This window comes from Halichoerus grypus, chromosome 8, assembly GCF_964656455.1.
Source record: "Halichoerus grypus chromosome 8, mHalGry1.hap1.1, whole genome shotgun sequence".
NCBI classification, from domain to species: Eukaryota; Metazoa; Chordata; class Mammalia; order Carnivora; family Phocidae; genus Halichoerus; species Halichoerus grypus.
The window spans coordinates 137,764,929-137,785,072 of record NC_135719.1 but is presented as its reverse complement, the minus strand read 5'-3'; the positions used below and the strand labels follow the sequence as shown (position 1 = coordinate 137,785,072).

The following is a 20,144-nucleotide window of genomic DNA, read 5'->3' as shown; positions in this document are numbered from 1 at the left end:
AGAGAAAATATAATCTCCCTTGTGAAAACTGTAATAAACTTTCCTCCTGCTTGTGATTTGAAATCAAAGGCCAACTATTATACCTCATATCTATACTACATCTCACAAAAGAGTGAAACCCTTATACCAAGACCTGACCTTTGTTGTTTGACTGTTTTTCTTGAAATATTTTCCTTGCTGGTTCCAGCTTTGCTTATTTAGTAGGTATTTAGGTATTTAAAAATTTATGAGACAGACAGGAGATATCAGGGACACACAGATGGGAAACTGTAAGTTAAAATGAGGAGAAAGAATTGTTTCTTTTCCCCATTGAAACAATGTTTCCATCAATATGACAGATCTATATCCTGTGTTTCAATTTCAGTTCCTCTGTAGTTCAGATTCTTCTGATTCATTTTATATACCATGGCCAGATTAATGTTTCTAAAATACCACTTTCATGTTATCATCTCCTACTTTACTTAGAACACTCAGTGGCTCCGCATCATCTAGAATAAAATACAAACTTGTGGGTTTTGAACCCAGGTTCCTTCGTAATCTGTCTTCAACTTTACCTTTCCAGCCATCTTCCCAGTTATTCCCGTGAGGGATCCTCTTGCTCAGATGAACTGGTCTCTGCCGTGGTTCTCTGAATATACCCTTGACCTTCCTCACTTTGAGTATTTGCTTTACTGCTCAGTGCAGGAAAGAACCAAGTAGAAAGTTCTCCCTTCCCTTTTCCTTTCTCTGAAGTCCTACCCTTTCTTTCGGGCACTAGTCACATTTTCCTTTTTTTTTTTAAAATGAGTAAACAAACAAAAAAAATGAGTAAACATTCCTTGACTCTCCCAGCCTGGGATGACCTGGGTTACCCTATCACTTACTGTCTGCAGTTGGAGCCCCTGTGGGGCTAGACCAGCTCAGTGCATTGCATATCACAGGAGCTCCATAAGCACCCAACCGAACTGCTAACAAGGAGTGCTTCCTGTCCCAGCCGCAAAATACTGCTACACCAAGACAGGACCTCTTACCCTTCAGAAAACAAATAGTAATTCTTCTTGTCGTGTGCTCAAAATGCATATGTTGGGGGTATTAGCTAATTATTTGTCATGCACTTGCCACCCATGACTAATCCTATTATATGAATGAAATGGAAGCCCAGAGGTGAAAATACTTGTATGACCTCACAAAGCCGAGCGTGTTGGTGGAACCAGTACTTGAACCCGCATTTCCTCCTGTTAACTTATTAGGGCCACTGTTCCTTTTAAACCATGAGTCATAGGCCATCAGGAACTTCTGTAAATATTCTGGTGGCTTTTGTCATCCTCTCTTTTTTTCTCTAAAGGGCCAGACAGTAAATATTTTAGGCTCTGCAGGCTCTGTGGTTTCTGTTGCAACTGCTCGACTCTGGCCCTGGAGTGGGAAAGCACCCAGGGCCACTGCGGAACCTACTGGGAGTGGCTGTGTGCCAATACGGTTTTATTTACAAAAGCAGGCCGTGGCCTGGATTTGGCCTGCAGCAGGTGGTAGTCTGCTGACCCCCTGCGATAGACGGTTCCCCTCTCTCTGTTCCTCACATCGGGCTGGAAAGTCAAGTTTAGGCGTAAGAAATTTTCAGTCTGAATTCTGAGCAGGCCCCACAATTGTCTACAGGCTAATGTGTGAATTATGTCCGTGGCTCGGAAGGCTGGCTGCTTAGGCTAAATGGGGAAGTTGCAGATGTTCAAGCAATAGTCTGTGTGCCTAATGAGCAGTAGACAACTGGTCATTCCATGAACATGGGTGTTGGTCTCAGGGGGAACGTACTGGGGACACTCTCAGCATTGGGGGCACATAACCCCCTGAACTAACCAGCCTGAGGCTCTCCCCACCCAACCTGAGTATTCCCTTATGCCCAGAGTTTACACCTATAATCCACAGGCTGTCCCATTTCTCACATGTGAAGGTGGACCCCAAGAAAAGTCATAATTACAGCAAATGAGGTACAGTGAGCTCCCCGGGGAGTTTTTATTGGTGGCAGAGTGAAGTGATCCATCTGCATGGAGGTAAAGGAGCATTGTAGGGAATCGTTCTTAGGAATGGCTGAGATACCTCTCTCCTGAAAGGAACAGGTAGGTTTGGGGGAAAAAAGTCTTAAAAACTGTGGGTCCAGCTCACCCCCATGACTCCATCCTAAGAACATGCACATACTAAAGGCAGCCCCCAACAAATCAGTGAGGTCAGCAAGTTTATTCTGGTTCTGCTCTTCTGAGGGGGAGAGCTATTTGCCTTTTTTTTTCAACAGAGACAGCATAAGATCCGGGACCGAGAACACACAAGTTTTTCCATGGTCTTCAAGGTGTTGTGGAAAATATCAGAAAATCCTAATTAATTCCAGGAAAGAATTTCAATGGTTTCTTTAAAAAAATTTTTTTCTGAACTTTAAAGTATAGTTGACACACAATGTTACATGAGTTTCAAGTGTCCAACGTAGTGATTCCACGTTTTGCTGTGCTTGCCCCAAGTGTAGAATTTCGGTGGCCGCTTGATCCTTAAACTACAAAGAAAGAAAAGGAGGAAAGTTTTTAAATCTTTATGCTTGGGAGAAAACACCCTGGTTTTAGGCAGTTAATGTAAATCGTGAGCAAATCATTCTTTAAGTTGACTCTTACCTCTTATTCTATTATAATTCTCTTTATTTTCTACATAATAATAGTAAACCCTTGCCGGGCATTTAGCCTGTTCCCTGCATGCCTGTGGGGTGCTTTACATATGCCGATTTATTTAATCCTCGGGCAGCCCGGGGAGGGTCGGCAGTCTTACATCCCCATTTCACAGGTGAGGACAGGAAGGCGCTAAGAGGTGAGATGACTGCCCGCACCCTCACTGTGCGCATACTCATCCGGCCGCCTGCCTCTGTCTTTTAGTTAGTTAGTTGGTTAGTTCTTATTTTAATTCCAGTTAGTTAACATTCAAATACAGCATGCTTCATCTTTACGCAGGGGCCATGCTAATCTTGTCTGTATTCTCTGTATTGTTCCAATTTTAGCGTCTGTGTTGCCAAATCCTTTAAATGGATGTTGCGACAGTCAGAAATACTTCTAATGGATCCGTTCCTTCTCAGAGCGGACTGACCAGTCCGTCATGCCGTCCCCTACTCGGCAAAGATTTCTCACACTTGCTCTCTGCTGGGTAGGACTCTGCTTCTTTGGCTTGCTCAGAAGCTAGTGGTGTCCCATTGGGGCATGGTGGCTGCCAGCATATGGGGTGAGGTGGGGGAGAGCCCCTGTGTGATGTCACCTCCATGAACTGTCTTGAGCCCAGAGAAGCACACCTGTTTCCTGAGGGTTCACCTGTTAGCTAAGCTCACAGGACAGGTGGAGGGAATCAGAAGGCTTGTGTATTAATTGACAGAGATATTACTGAAGGGGTTTGGTGAGCTTGGGAATTGGGAAGGGAAGGCGGGGTGATTTGAGTGTTGAGTGCCATTGGGAAAGTCAGCGGGCCACAGACCCCCTGTAACTAGCTCCCATTGTTACTGAGACTCCAATCTCAAGGCCAGGGTTAACGCTATCAGGGTGCAGGGTGGGTCTTGGAAGAGGCCTCACGTTTGAGGAATGCGTGTAGTGTCCTCCAGTGCTCTGCCCTTCTGCCCACTTCCACAACTCCCTCCCTTTCAGGAGGACACTTCAGTATTTTAGATTTGTTAGCACAGTCCACCCTGAGGCTGGGAAGTGGGTATCTCTCTCTCCCTGGGATTTTATGTATGTCTACCCTACTCTTGCAGAAGGATGGCCTTTTCTGTTCTAGCTGGTGGGGGGAGTAGGGCAGAGCGGAGACCCTGAGAGGTGAGCACCGATAATAATGATAATGACCAGTAACACTATATTAATGGTAAAGTCCAAGGTCTTGCGTTCTACTGGTTCCCTGGGCTCCTCACTGGCCCAAGAAGGTAAAGCACACACCGCCTTGTAGTTTCATCTTTTTTTTTTTTTAAATCTCTACACCCACCGTGGGGCTCGAATGCATGACACCGAGATCAAGAGTTGCACACTCCACTGACTCCCATCCGGGCCCCCGGTGTCATCATTTTGAACAGAAAATTAGTGGTACCGAAACATAGCAGGTCCTGTCCTGAGTTTGGGGAGGACTGAGGCAGGGGGTTCAGGTAGTTGGGGAGCTGGGCCTCACAGGAGGGACCAGGTTCTTCAGACAGAAAACTGAGTCAGCAGGGAGTGAATCCACCAGGAGCATTACGCAGATGACTGACGTAGTTGTTCTGAACTGAGTGGGGGAGAGGCTGCTGGAGGCTGGGATGGGACCCTGAGGAGGACCCCCGGGGTTGGGGAGGACGAGGAGCTGAGGCTACAGCTGTGCCTCACACTAAGTTGGGGGCTTCCTTTTCTGTGGTCAGACGGCTCCCTCTTCTCTCCTTGGGTCCCCCCCTCAAGCCCACAGCCTTCAGCTCTCACCAAGGTTTGGACACGTGGACCCACTGTCACCATACTGGGCTTGCTGCAGCCTAATCAGCATCACCTGAACCATAAATGACATCAAAGGAGCCGGCTGGTCACTGACCAAGAGGTGGTGGCCCCAAGGTGACCCATTGTAGAGTCCCACTGTTGCCCACTGACAAGGATTAAACCCTCTGCCCTGCAGGAAACTGAAACAGGGCTCCTTGTGCCCCAGTCTGTCCCACGGGTTTGAGATAGCCCCTCCTTCCCCAGCCCTGCCAGGAAGCTGCCGGGGCCAGAGGCCAGGGAGGCAGGCCTGTGTCACAGAAGGGTAGCCCTTTCTTTCTTGTCTTGGGGGGGGGGGCGGTGGGCAGGTCAAAAAGCAGGACTAGCAAGGCAGGGTGGCACCTGGCTTGGGGCCCTTTGGATCAGACTGCTGGGTTCAGTCTACCACTTCTCAGCTGGGTAACCTTTGGTAGGTCTTTCTAACCTGCTTGAGGCCCAGATCCCTCATCTATAAAATGGGGTAATAGCACCTGCCTCAAAGAACCCCTAGCTGACCACGAGGAGATGGCCCGCGAAAAGCCATGACCCGGCTCACAGTAGGCGCCCCAGGAGCAGATGCAGGCCCCGTATGGCCTGAGGCCTATTTAATTTGGGAGCCCTCTCTAAGAAAAAATGTAAAATTACAAATATAAAACCAGGTTTATGAGGGAGCATTTATTTCAAATGATGAAATAAAATGTAAAAAATATATGTATATGTTTCAAAAGCTGACATCCCAAACATCACAAAATCCAGAAAAATAACACAAATATCATAAATCGGCTGTTTCACACATGTCTGCATGACTTGTTTTTTCCTACATTTTTGGGCTGTGTGCTCTTTGATCCCTTCTTCCTATGACAGTGATTTTAGAATGGCATTTTCCTCAAGAGAACAGCAAGGTAATTCAGTCATTCCTCTAGCATAGTTGGTCGGGGCTTGTTTTTCATTCTTGATGGATTAGGGAAAAAACTTGTTTGCTTCACAAGCAGTTATTGGTAATGTCATGTAAATTTTTAGGATTATTGGGTGCCTGGGTGGCTCAGATGGTTAAGCGTCTGCCTTGGGCTCAGGTCATGATCCTAGGGTCTGGGATTGAGTCCCGCATCGGGCTCCCTGCTAGGCGGGGAGCCTGCTTCTCCCTCTGCCTCTGCCCCTCTCTCTCTCTCTCTGACTCTCATGAATAAATAAATAAAATATTAAAAAAAATTTTTTTTTAGGATTATTGTCACATGTCGGGGAACCTTTCTCAGGTTTTTTTCATGTCTGACCATAGGGTTTCAGGACATTTAAGTGTTTCTGTGCGGTGACTAAGCTTAAATACTGAAGGTGCTCATTCCACACGTGGCTGGGGTCCTTCCTGGGCCCACTGAAGGGGCCGCGGGAGCGAGGGGTGCTGACGCTTTAAGCCTCAGTATCTGGTGGCAAATCCTCCTTCTCGATAAATGTTAATTAGACCCTATCTAATTATTACATCTATTGATACTCATCTTTTTAATTTTATAGTTTTAGAATTACTAAAGAATGTGTTCTTACGACAAATACAATCTTACAAGAGTTCGGTGTGCGTGACGATCACTCCTTCTGTATCATTTGTTAATTGTCTACTCCGATCAGCCTACCTCACGTTGATATCTGGGGAGCATTCGATGACATAAAGCAGATAAGACACAGCTCAGCGTCTTCATCTAGTAACTACTCAATAAACTTAGCCATTGAGACCTGTGTCACCCCTCCACTGGCACCCGATTTGGAGCTGGGCACTTGGAGATATAAAATTGAGACATTGTTCCTCCAGGAGGTAGGGATGAGACCAGCTTTAGGTCCAACTCTGAGACTGAAGTGGGAGTCAGGTTTTGTCTCAAGTTATAAATAGAACGGTCCTCAGGGTGCTTGGGTGGCTCAGTCGGTTAAATGTCCGACTCTTGATTTTGGCTCAGGTCATGATCTTGGGGTCCTGGGATCAAGCCCCATGTCAGGCTCTGCACTGGACTTGGAGCCTGCTTGAGATTCTTTCTTTCTCCCTCTGGGTCCTGTTCCCCTCCCCGCCCAGCTCGCTCGCTCTCAAAAATAAATTAATATATTAAAAAAATAGAATGGTCTTCCCCCATTAGCCACGAATTCTCTACAGTTAATCTCCATTCATGAATTCTTCAGTCATCAAAAGTACTCTATTAATATAGTCACAGTTACACATTAAACCATACTTTTAAAGAGCTCAATGATAGTCTTTAGTTGCCTATGTTTCCCCCAAATCTCTTGATTCTTACCAAGTTTGGCCACTAAATTTGTCAAAATATGGTTTGCTATTTTGTAATGTTAAAGACTACTGTGGCAGAAATATCTGTGTACAGGCAGTCAGGAAATCGGGGTGGCCACTAACTCTGCTCGGGTATCTGTTGGGATGCTTTTGGTTGCAAATGACAGAAAAGCCACTTCGATGACAGGGTCAGGCCCACTCACGCCACAGGACTGGAATTTTGGGGGTGCTGTTGAACAAGGAAACTACCTGTGTGTATTCTGTGACATGTGGCCCTAAATCACGTCACTTCTTTGGGCTTCATTTGCCTCCTTTAATTAGGGGCTCGTCTGACACCATTAGTAAAATCCTTCCCAAGAGTAACCTTTAAGATTTTATTTTCTGTTTACATTAATTGGTTTTTGTAATGAATAAACAAATCTTTTCTGGCCAGTGCTGTCAGGCCAAGAATGTAATTAGTAAATAAATAGCTCTGTGTAGATTAAATGATAAGTCAGGGCAGTCAGCCTTAGTGACTTTCTTCCTACTCATGAGTTGGAGATTTTGATCTAGAAAAATGAGCCATGGAGGATGTGAAGGAGGAGCCCTGGAACATGGCCCCGCTCCGAGTTAGTAAGCGTCTGACTTAGTAAGCGTATCTTTTGCGTAGAAAATGCAACTCAGTTGTTCATTCACAGGAGCTCCGGGAAGGTCTGGGCAGGGCTTATGTTTCTTAGAGTAACCGTTGGAGGCTTTGCGATGATGCTGGTATCACAAGGAAGCTGAGAGAGGTTGAATTTGGATCCAGAGGGAGCTGGTGTTGGCAGAAGCCAGAGGGACTCTAAATGGCAGTGGGATCGGATCCCTGTGGATAGCTGAGGGTTTCTCGGGACTGAAACCACAGGCCTCAGCTTTCTACTTCATCCACTTCTTCCAGAGCCTTTGGCTAGCCTTGAGACGAGATTCCAGTCGTGGCACCAGGAGAGCTCTCAAGGAAGCATGTGGAGGTGGTTCGTGACGGAACGAACTCCTCGGCCCTGGTGCCCACGTCGACGTGGGAATGCCGCGGATGTGAAGATGCCGCAGGTGTTGGAGACGGCTGTGAGCTGCGGGAGCGTGTCTCCTCCACACCTCCAGTGCCCCGGGCTGTGTGCAGACTCCGGGGCACGTGTGGGCCACAGGGCTGCCTCGGCAGGGAGCCTCACCCTTCTGTCCAGGGTCTGTGGGAAAAGGTTAATCTGATTGGTAGCGCAGTCAGTATATTTTCATGGCGACTTGCTGATTTTTGAATCTGTTTGTAGAGTTGGCAAAGGTTGATCTGTGCCTCGATCTAATTCTCTGTAATTTAGCTTTTGGAAGATAGTTCTGGTGTGGTGGGTCAGTCGTGTTTCTAAACTGGCAGGCAATAAATAGCTCACTTAGTGTGCAAAGTGCAAAAGACAGAGTTCAAAAATGGTTTCTGGTGAAATGGAAGCATTAGCTGGAAGTGAAACTATCAGATCTTGATCCCAGTGGTTGTAGCATATGGAGAAAAGTTCATTTGTTGGCTTGGGGGAGGGTAGAGCGTGGATTGAAGAGAGAGTAGATTGTTCTATGAGTTGCGTAATGGGCACCTTCCTAGCAGCTTGTTCCTTCTGAGGGCCCATCGGAACGGGAGGTGGGGATAGACTTGGAGTTTCAGGCCTGGCCTCTGGAGCAGTCGCTGTCATGGGTTATTTGTTGTTGTTTTCACAATCGTCGGGCTTTACGATTCAGAGAGGAGCACACTGCGGGTGTACGACCATTGCCCTGGGTCTTTTGGTCTTTTGTAGATATGCTTGTCCCGTCCGTGAATGGTGTCCACGTTCTCTACGAGCCTCAGGAGCTGCGCCTGGGCGGGGAGAAGGGGTGTCATGGTTAGTGGCCCGTTATGCAAAATGCTATGCAAAAACCAGATCAAACAATCTCCAAAAACCTCTGACGGAGAAGCCCAGGAGGTAGATTGCAAGCAGCAAGGTACATTTCTGTGATCTTGGAAATTAGGTATGGAGAGGATGAAGAGGTTAGAGAACGCATTGGTGCAGGGGGTGGGCTCTGTGGGCCCCAACCGCGTGGGCTCTTGCCTTTCCAGCTCATCTCAACAAGCACCACTGGCAAATGCCTTAATTTCTTTAAGCTCAGTATCCTCATCTGTAAGAGGATGACTGCACCTCCCTCATAAAGGTAAGTGGAAGGAAGGAATAAATAATACAGGCAAAGCTCCAAGCAAGTAGGAAGCACGGGAGAGCTTTTGGCATTATGTATGTTTTAGAATTCTTTGGACTGCAAGAATTGAGTACTTGGGGTTCAGTGTTTGGGCTGTTGCTGTGCAGGTGCTTTGAACATCCCCGGGCAGAATTAACATTACCTTTGGTCCCCCCTCGGGGAAAATAGAGAGCAGGGCGGTGTGCGAGTGGCGGCAGACCAGCCAGGTTTCCCACCCATGAAGGGAGAGGCAAGCTCTGTCTGGCAGACACGTTACCAACGTGTGCCTAGATTTCAAAGCAATATTTTGTCCGCACCTTTCCACAGAGAGCTGATAGGCATTGAGTTCATGGAAGGCTGTAGGGCAGCCGAGTCTCCAACGGGATGCCATTTTAGGCTTTTCCATTTCTTTGGTTGGAATTGGGTTTTTACACATTGTTTGATTAAAAAACAACAACAACAACAACAACAACAACAGCAACACTGCAAGAGCTCTTGCACAGAGAACCAAGAGAATGGCTTCTGAGTAGATACAGAAACCTGGATTAAAAAACATGCCGAACACATGAAGACCAACCAGATTGCATCGGTAGGTGGCAAAGTACTTTGCTATAAATATTGCAGGACTCCTCTTTCTCTACTTAAAAGAAAAATTGCTTTGCATTTCAGATGACAGAAATGGCTGGACAAGCCTTCAGTTCATGTGCAAGAAACTGTGAAAACAATGTGAAAGATTTTCCTAAAATGGAGACAGAGCTTGGCCTAGTCTAGGGTTGAAGTAGAAGCCCCGTCTCGAAGTGCCTTCCATGCATTATTTCTCATACGTTATGCAAGATTCCCCAGGCCCCAAACCATTCATTTTTCCCCTGTAATCTTGAGGTGTGCGCAGGGTACAACTCAGCTTCAGACCTTTCTGCTTTCACTTTTGGTTAGGCAGAACCTCCATCTGGCGGGATTTGAATATGAGTGTTTTCTGTGGCTTTTCTGTGGCTCCTTTTCAAAGTATTCAAAGCAGTTTAAAAATACAGAATGTTCAGCGATCTGACCAAGAGCTAATGTAAGTACTTATTTGGGGACTATTTTTATAAGATCTATTAGGGCAGGTCTGAAACTCTTAACTCTGCCTCTGTCTTGGAAATAGCCACTAAGATTAAAAAAAGGTTTGAAAAACAGGAGACTCCTTCTCCACAGTCATAATGCTTTCCGGAGTGACAGGAGTAGCAAAGAGCACAGTCTAGAAAAACAGAAGAGCTGCAATTCTTTGATATTAAACAGGAAACTGAGCTGGGGAGTCTGCCGCAACATGGTGGGTTTTTGGCAAACCTGTCGCCGGGTTTGTCTGCAATGAAAAGGCTCCATGAGAACTTTGATTTCTTGATTCTTTTTTTAAATTTTTTTAAAATTTTTAAAATTTTTATTATTTTTATTTATTTATTTATTTATTTATTTATTTATTTATTTTTGAGGACTTTGATTCTGTTAAGATGGTGAGTGTTCATGAAAATCTTCACCCAAATGTGACCCCTGGAAGCAGGTTTCTGTATTGTAGGGTTTTGAAGCAACCAATCCGTTCCACCAGAGCCAAAGGAAATTTGGAAGCAAATTGAAAAACCTCTCAAAGAGTGGAAAATGCTCTGCACTTGTGTTTCGCCTTTGTGCGGGGCTGTCACTCACCCAACATGTGCATATGAATATTCTTTCTGAAGACCTGGGCTTCATTTTAAGGTCAGCCTTCAATTTCTAGAGAATATAATTTGCTGCTATTTTTAGAGCATCATGATTGCTCATAATAACTAATGGAAAAAAACTCAACAGAGAAATAAATGTGTAACAGCTGTGTCTGCTTAAACTTGATTAAAGGCAGTAAAAAAAAGTAAACAGAAGAATGAATGTGACAATAGACAAGGGAGAGACGAGTAGCTCTCTCATTGGGAAAAGTTTCACAGACATAACTCGTTCGACTTCGGAGGCTGGCGATGTCTGTGTTTAAAGTTTACTTTCCTGTTTGTCTTGAGTGGGATCAGTGTTGTAGTGAATAATTTATAGCCAGCATGAATGAGCTCATTAGTCACCTTTTCAGACTTTAAATGAGTTTTGTGGTTGTCATTACTCGAGCCTTCTGTTCAGCCGCCGAGCAAAATGACAGTTTGGCAGTTGGCTGCCTTGTTGTCGGGCAGCCTGCTCCCCTTCAGGTCTGCGTTGCTTTTGTATTTCATTGAAACCTTTCCTTTCTATCCCAGGGCTGGTCCGGGGACTCTCACATTTCAGATGCCTTTTGCACCCCCAGCTTAAATGAGAAGTTTTTCATGGATTAAAAAAAAAAAAAAAAAATCTTTCAGTCGCGTCTGCCACAGAGAATGAAGTGGATGGAGTGAGCTTTTTCCAGCGACTGCCGTATATTATTCTCTTTGTGCTTGGTCTGATATTCAAGTTATTCAGGAGCAGCAAGCTGGGGAGTCGTTGTGCGGCGCCTGAGCAGACACTCACATGGTGGCAGGCATTTCGGGCCAGGGGAAGTCACTGGAGTGTAGAGGGTGAAGGATATCGCAGAGCGGGTTTGCATTTTGACAGTCCTGAACGTCAATATGATGTGGGTGCGTGTGGATGAAGAAACTTACTCCAGAAAATCTGCCAGGCCAGATTTCCAGGGCCAAAGAAAACCATGTTTTTCCTGCAAAGGGGCGGACACGATGACCTTACAGTATCCCAGCCAATGGGGGGGTCCGGATCCTGGGGATTGGCCATGACTTCTTCCTCAACTCCGCGTCTTTCCCAGTCCAAAGCATTGAGAGAAAGCAAACTGTTGCAGCTGCCTGCCCACCGTGCCTTTGGAGACTTGCCTGGGAGGCTGGTATGTGAGGAAGATGAGCCTGGGCATGCCAGTGGCAGGTGGGATTTCTTTGGAACGGATGTCATGAAGTTCATCCCTCCCTTTGAACCTGGCCTGGGCAGCCTCCGGAGAGCTGTGACGTCCACTCTCTGGGACCGGACTCCGTCCGGAAGTCCAGGACAGTGTGGCATGCCCACCTGGGTCCTCGGGTAGCCTCTGCTGGCACTCAAGGGGCATGGAAGCTTGCCCGGGCTGTCTCAGCCAATGGCCTGGACCTCTGTTCGGCGGGATCTTTGACGTTGGCTGTGCGCACCAAGCATTAAAGGCTGCCATCACCGACATGGGCAGCACCCCCTTCCGGGATCCATATTGTTAGACAGCTGGCCCAACACGGTGAGGCATGTAGGAAAGATGCTCAGTATTCCTCTCTGGAAGAAATGCCAACTTAAAAAGGATGCCTGGTTGTTTGGGGGCCAAATCTTTGAAGCCAGTGATAGTCATGTGTCTTCAGGCTTGGGGGAATTAGGTGCTATTGGTGCACCCCCAGAAAGACAGCCATCCATTTGGCCACTTCCTTCCCAGCCCCCGCCCCTTGTGAGACTGAGCGCTCAGCCTGCACTCATGCCTCACACTTTATGGCCACGTTTTGCTTGCACCTGAATCAAAAATATTAAAGGCACACGAGAGGCTATTTTGGGAAGGAGTGGGGGTTTCAAAGCAGAAAGTGTTGGTGAACTTTACTGTCTGATAGAGAATAACAGACTTCAGGTTTGGCAGTCATAATAAGTTGAAAAGTTGCTAATCCCCCAAAAGGAATTTTGTACAGCAGGGAAATATATTGGTGATACCTTAATCTATGCAATGGTTCCCAGAGATGTCGTTGAATTTGTAGTTTTTACTTTTGTTTCAAAAAGACAATCGTCAAGAGAAGAATTGATTGTCTTCTTTCACATCCTTCTGAAAAAGTAAAATGAGAGAAGTTATTTCTTGGCACGGTAAAGACTTTGGCAGACTTAGCAACTGAAACCCACGAGGCCGTGGTACTTGGTGTACTCGGTGAACAGAGGAAAACAATAAGAGCTCTTCAGAACTTTGGAGGAGGAAAAGGTTGATGATGCTACTTTTCTTTGACTAATCTGTGTAGTTATTAGACACCAGTTTGAGAGAGCAATAAAAAGAAGCCTTTTTTTTTCTGTTAAGCGATCGATATTTTTGATTACCACTGTGCCACACGCTATGAGCAGAAGAGAAGTATAAGGCAGGGTCCTTGCCTCTCTCAAGGCACTTACAATTTGTTTGATGCTCAGTATCTCGTTGATTTATTTTTTATTACAAAGGTACACCATGCCATATTGATTATGACATAGAAGCTGAACTTTGCCTTTTTGCAAGTGGTACCTTTTCATTCAGTTTAAAAACCCCTTTTTCCTTCCTTCTTCTTTATTTGCTGTCCTTCATGTCCTTGACCCCCAGGGGTTCTCCAAGAAGAATTCAGATGCTCTGGATTGATCCGAAGCTTCCCTTGGTTCCTACCTGGAACACGGCTTCAAACTCTGGAGCCAGACCGTGTGGGTTCAAATCCCAGCCCCATCCCTTATCAGCTTTGTGACCTGGGGCAGGTGGGTAAACCTCTCTGTGCCTCAGGTTCCTCATTTATAATATGGGCATAATAATAGTACCCTGCTCCCATGGTTAATGTGAGGCTGAAATGAGTATTTGCCAAGCCTTAGAATACGGTCTGGCACCGAATAAGTGCTATGTAAGTGTTTGTTAAATACAGTTGGCCATTATTCATGTATGCCGTATTTGCAAATTCATGTACTTGCTTCAAATTATTTGTAACCCCCCAATGAATAAATACTCGCGGTGCTTTTATGGTCATTTGTTGACAGGTGCAGAGTGGCCAAAAATTTAAATTGTCTAATGCACACATTCCCAGCTTACATTTAACAAAGCAACACTCTGGCGTAAATAAGTTTCAGTTCTCATACTGTAAACGAGTGTCCGTTCTGTGGTCTATTTTGTACTCTAGCTTTTTGTGCTTTTTTGTTGGTGATTTTCCTGTTTAAAATGGCACCCAGTCGTAGTGCTGTGAAGTGTTTAGCGTTCCTGAGCACATGAAGGCTGATTGCCTTGTGGAGAAGATACAGAAGCCTTGTTAGAGAATCTTCGTTCAGACATGAGTTGTAGAGCTGTTGGCTGCGAGTTCAGTGTTAAGGAATCAAGAATATATATTAAATAAGGCGCCTTTAGATGGAAACCCAGTAAAACGTGGTTATATATTCATCAGTTAATGAAAATGCTCTCACCAGCAGCTTGCAGGAACCTGACTGTGTGTTTCCCCTAGGAGCAGCAGTTCAATGTTTGCTGATTCCTTCTTCGTGGAGACTTTATAGAACATAACTTCCACAAATAATGACAATCGACTGTAGATAAATGGAGTCCAGGAGCTCAGAGTGGCCGTCTTTTCTAGGGCAAGCTTCTGACTGCCCAGAGTATCCCTCGGAAGCCAGGAGAAGCAGAAGTAATTCCGGCCACGTGGAGTGCCTCAGCTGGGCACAGATTTTTCTATCAGATTTGAAAAAAAAAAAAGATGTAACCATATCTGGTCTTTTATAAGCACAAATTGTTATAGAAGATCAATCTGAAAAGAGAGAGTAAATCTCCCCCCTCCCCCACAAATTCTTTTTTTTTTTTTTTTAAAGATTTTATTTATTTATCTGACAGAGAGAGAGAACAAGTAGGCAGAGAGACAGGCAGAGGGAGAGGGAGAAGCAGACTCCCCACCGAGCAGGGAGCCTGATGTGGGACTCGATCCCAGGACCCTGGGATCATGACCTGAGCCGAAGGCAGCCGCTTAACCGACTGAGCCACCCAGGCGCCCCCCCCACAAATTCTTAATTCAAGAGTATTTTCCCTTGTCTTTGGACCTATGTACGAGTTTGTAGAGAAAGTCTGATACTCAAAACCTATCAATTGAAAGTCACCAAGTCAACAGACACCCTAACACAGGTACAATGTGTGTTACACTTAGCAATTCTCCTGTTGGCTCAGAGCACCGGGCTTTTCAGAAAGGAATCATTTTGTTCCTTCTGTTTGAAAAGATCACAAAATACTTTAACTTGCTTCTCCAGTGTGTTTATTTTCCCCCCACACTCTTACTTTATGAAATGTTTGCAAATTGGTTCACACATCTAGTAGAGGAGAACGTGAAAATGATTCCGAATAAGGAAGGCTTCACCGAAAATGACCGGAAAATCCAAATGGCAGGGAACGAAGGGAGCATGGGGCCAGGGTGGGCCACAGAATATAATAATATGCCTGCAGCCTCTTATCGCAGCAATTTCCGAGTTTTGGTGATTTTAAACAAAGCCCCAGCACACCCTCCTAAATATAATATTGCGTATTCTAGTGCATGTTTCCAATAAGTACTGACGGAAGTCTTCTGTGTGTGTCAGGCACTAGGGTAACTGCGGGGAGCTTAGCAGGTCACTGGATCACGAGGGTAGGCAGTCTGGGGGGCACATTAATGGTCTTTTTTTTTTTAAGATTTTATTTATTTATTTGGCAGAGAGAGACATAGCGAGAGCAGGAACACAAGCAGGGAGAGTGGGAGAGGGAGAAGCAGGCCTCCCGCTGAGCAGGGAGCCCGATGTGGGACTCGATCCCAGGACCCTGGGATCATGACCTGAGCCGAAGGCAGACGCTTAACGACTGAGCCACCCAGGCGCCCCACATTAACGGTCTTGTGAGACTACCTCCCTAGGATAAATTCCTAGAAGTTGGAAATTTAGGGTCCATAGCTGGGTTCATTGAAGTTGTCCTTGAAGAGTTATACCGAGTCACCTTCTTCCTGACACCCCCACCAACAGTGGTATGGTTATTCCTTTTCAGCCTGTGCTGATCTGGTAGATGAAATGAGATATCACAATTGCTTGAATTTGCATTTCTTTGTTTTTTACTGAGGTGGAGCCTCTCTTCATGGGTATATTCATCATTTTTCTTTCCCTTTTGGTGACTTTGTCCCTTTTCTCATTAGGGTGATCCTTTTTTTTTTTCCTCATTGAGTTGTAAGGGTTCTAAATTTAAAATATTAACCCCTTTTCCTCTGTATGGCAAATTATTTCCTCATTTTTGAATCTATCTTGTCGCTTGATTTATAGAACCCTGGCCCTACACGCAAATTTTAAATTGCTCTGCAGTGAACTATGTCAATATTTTCCTTCTGATTTATTTACTTAACAAAAACGGTGCTAAGTGCCAGGGCACCATTATATGTGTTTTGCAAATACTAATTCATTTGCTCTTCATCAGAACCCTATGAAGTGGGCCTTGCTATCATTCTCCCTCCCTACCCACTTTTTCTTAAGATGAGGAAACTAGGTGGAGAAAAAGAAGTTAAGCACCTTGACTAAGTTTACCCAGCTAGTAAGTGGTGAAGTGAGACCATGAACCTGGTCCCAGGTGTTAGGCTAGCCATCAGGCTACACCACCTCCGGCCACAGTATTTTGCTTTGTGTGTGTGTGTATGTTTATCTGTAGTCGCTTCATAAATGCTCCCCAAGTCTCCCGGATCCTTGAGGGCGAGTGCCACCCCTTTTATTTCTCCAGGTTCCTTTCCGGTCCCCTCCACGAAGTCCTGGGCATATTGTAGCTAGAGGCTTCATAAATACTTGTTGACTGAAGGCATTGACTAAATCTGGATTCTGGATGATTCGCTCACACTTGTGTTTATGCTCAAAGAGGAGCTGACAGGTTCTGCTTCCATGTTGCCTCCAGCAGGAGACTTGAGAAGCTGGGGTTTGGCGAGGGCACCTGAGCTAATGAACTTCACTCCACCGGTTTGGCTGTCCTTTCCCTTACCACACATCCCCTCCTTCCCTCCTCAAAGAAGCCTCCTGGCTCTGTTCCCTACTGGAGAAATTTGAAGAAGCCTTTTCCCAGGCTACACCCTCCAGAACCTGTCATGTAAACATCAAGAATGTGCAAGAGGAAAATGCAAGAGAAGAGGGCAGGCCAGGGCCAAGATGCTGGGGCAAACCTTGAAACTCTCTGAGAGTGGAGGGCCTTCCAGCCCTGATGCTGGGTCTTTTTTACCTCTGCGCCCAAGGGAAGGAAGGCAGCAGCTTTTCTGCCATTACCAACAGCATTCTCATATATTATCTCAAAGAGACTTAGTCAACCCACGATTCAGGGGTTTTCTTTGATCATAATCTTCCCTTCTTTTCTCATATTTGACAATCCCTCTTGGTTTTTCCTTTGAGGGCTTTCAGACATTCATTTTTTCCAGTCTCACTGACTATTCTGTGATTCAGTGGGTCTCAAAGTGTGGTCCCTCAACCACCGGCAGCAGCATCCCTGGGAGCTTGTTAGAGATGTGAATTCTCAGGCCACAGCCCCAACCTACTGAATCACAGACTCTGGGGGTGGGGGGCCAGCAGTTTCAATAAGCCTACGGGTCATTTTGGTGCACAGTCAAGGCTGAGAACCTCTGCTCTAATGGGATCCTCCCCCCCTTATCATTAGAACATTGTAATGTAATATAATGGGTGGGTGCTCCTGGTAGAAAATTTGGAATATAATAAACACATATGAAAGAGAAGCAGGCCAAAATAATCACCCCATAACTCTGCCACTCAGAGGGAATCACTATTTTAATATTTTAGCATATTTTATAATTTTTGAAAACATTTAAAGAAACAATCTTTATTCTCTGTTATATGGATCATGGCCTTGCTTTCTCAGCAGTTCTGCCTCCTTTGGGTTTTTCATATTTTTTCCTTTCCTCTCCCAAAACTCATCTTAAATCAACAATTCCATTTATTTATTTATTTATTTTTAATTTTTAAGATTTTAATTATTTCTTTATTTTGGAGGGAGAGACAGCATGAGTGGGGATGGTGGGGGGGGGGCAGAAGGAGGGACTCTGAAGCAGACTCCGTGCTCAGCGCAGAGCCCCATGCAGGGCTCGATCTCACCACCCTGAGATCACGACCTGAGCCGAAACCGAGAGTCAGATGCTTCACTGACTGAGCTGCCCGGGCGCCTCCACAGTCCTTCTTCTTTTTTAAAAAACTGAGATATATTTGACATATAATGTTGTGTGTAAGTTTAAGGTGTACAACATATATATTTGATATTACAGTGTGATTGCCACTGTCACATTAGCTAACACTTCTGTGGTGTCACATTACTATCATTTCTTCTAGTGTTGAGAACAATTAAAATCTAGTCAGTTCGTTTAAAAGTTTATAATACAGTTTTCTTGTTGATAATCACTGTACTGTGTATTAGGTCTCTGGGACTTACTTATCTACTAGTTCCAAGCCATTCTTTTAAAGTGTATTTCTGATAGTATAACTTCCGCACTCAAAAATACTCAATGAGTTCCTCTTGCCCTTTGAATTAGTGCATATAAACTGCTCACCTTAGCATTTAAAGAGTTTGGTCATATTATGTTTCCCCTCTTATCCACCAACAGGCATGCTCAATAAGGAACAAAACCCTTTTATCTCGGGCACCTAACACAATACGGTGTACTTGGTAGGTACTCAGTAAATACTTGCTCAAGGAACGAATGCATCTTCTAATATGATCAAGTCATATCTGATAAATCCGCAGGTGCCATTCATTTCTCCTCCCTGGAACAGTAACTCCTGCTCTTGCACCTTCTGAAAATATACATGCCTGGGACCCATCCTAGAAGATTCTGATCCATTAGGTTTGGCTTCCTGGGTATCCCTGATAGAAAAGCTCAGGTCTGTAGCACGCCTTCCCCATTTCCACAGGTCAGACGCCAACCCATCTTTATTAGATACCCTCCTTCTGAAGGCATTCCCAGTCCTGGTGTGCCTGATGGTTGCATCATGCCCCTAGCCTCAGCTGACCGGAGGGGGTGGGCAGAAAGGAAAAGTCACCTAAGTCAGGCTAAGCCAATCAGGTTATTGCCCTGAGAATACAGGCCATGGCGTGGAAGACAGAGGCAGTCTGAAGGTGGTGGGTGCCGAAAGTCAGAAAGTTTGGCCTGGATGCCGGCAGCCGTATGGGGTCGTAAGTGAGGAGAGAGAGCCCGACAGGGAGGAGAGTGGAACAGGTATGTAGAGGGAAGTCGGAAAGACAGTGTGGTCTCAGAGGGAAGGGGAGGGAGAAGTGCCTCATGACGCCCCAGTTCTGAGAAGCCCGCAGTGTGGCTGCCCCTGGCTGACCTGGGTTCCCGCTCATGAGCCCTCTTCACTGCAGTCAGCTTGCAGGATCCAGGAGACCATCTTTGCAGGCCTGCCTCAGCTTCCTCCTCATACATGAAGGTCCCCAGGCCTTCCACCTGCAGTGGCCTCTCACTGCTCATCTCTTCAGGTGTTACTGCATTGGGGGGCTGGAAGGCTCCACGTTGAACTATTCCATAAATAATCCTCTTGGCCAAAGAACCAGGAATGGGGGGAGAGGTGCAGGGCAGCGAAGCATGTTGGAGAAGGAAGACATCATCAAGGGGAGAGGCACTCCTCTGCACACAGAAGGGACCTGAGGTTCCACACTGACGGGGAACCGTCTGGGCAGGAGTCTAGGTCTTCCCATGGCTGACACGTGGGTGCCTCCGGCCTGGGTCCAGCAGCTCCCCAGCCGGGAAATAAGTGTTGCCCAAAATGAGTTCCAGGGCACACGTAGGATTCTGCTATTGAACGTGTTTGTGGAACAATAGTTTAAGCAGTTCCACTTGTTTTTTGTCTCAGGGACAAGGGAACTTTTGAAAGTTCAGGAAGGATATTCAACATGGTGGTGTTCCAAAGACTCTGGCCCCTGCAGCCTTTTGTGAGGGAGCATCTTTCAGAGCTGGGGCTCTATGGGCTTATAAGGTGGAAAGGGGCCACACCAAGCCTTGCTTTGGCTTTCAACAAATATGTGGACCCCCCACTTGAGACCGACGGATAGGCAGCTGTGTGTCCCCCGCTCTCCGCATCAGGCAGGGCTGGCCCGCCACTTCCTCCTCAGGCTGACATCCCTTGCCGCATCTCCCACGACAAGTGGGAGAGAGGAATTAAGGAATGCAGATGGTCCCTGACGCGGGATAGCTCGACATAGGATTTTTTGACTTTACGACCGTGTGAAAAGCGATACACATTCGGTAGACACTGGACTTCAGATTCGGAATTTGGATCTTTTCCTGAGCTAGTGATCTACTGTCCGATGCCCTCTGGGGAGGCTGGGCAAGGCCCCAGCGCCCTGTCAGCCACGCCATCACAGGGTAAACAACTGATACACCTACAGCCATTCTGCACTCATACAACCCATACAACAAAATGTTCTGTTTTTCACTTGTAGAACAATAGTCAGTAAGTTACACGAGATATTCAACATGTGTGTTCGGTGACTCTGCCCAGTTGTAGGCTGAGGTTAGTGT

The 20,144-nt window shown here is 46.0% G+C and overlaps 1 protein-coding gene and 1 pseudogene across 4 annotated transcripts in view; one reads left to right on the top strand and one right to left on the bottom strand.

Moving 5' to 3' along the window:
- The window catches only part of FOXN3 (forkhead box N3), a 390,992-nt gene that overhangs the window by 145,995 nt on the left and 224,853 nt on the right, over window positions 1-20,144 (top strand). The gene's annotated exons all lie outside the window — the stretch shown is intronic.
- Window positions 2,915-3,026, bottom strand: LOC118531478 (U6 spliceosomal RNA; annotated as a pseudogene).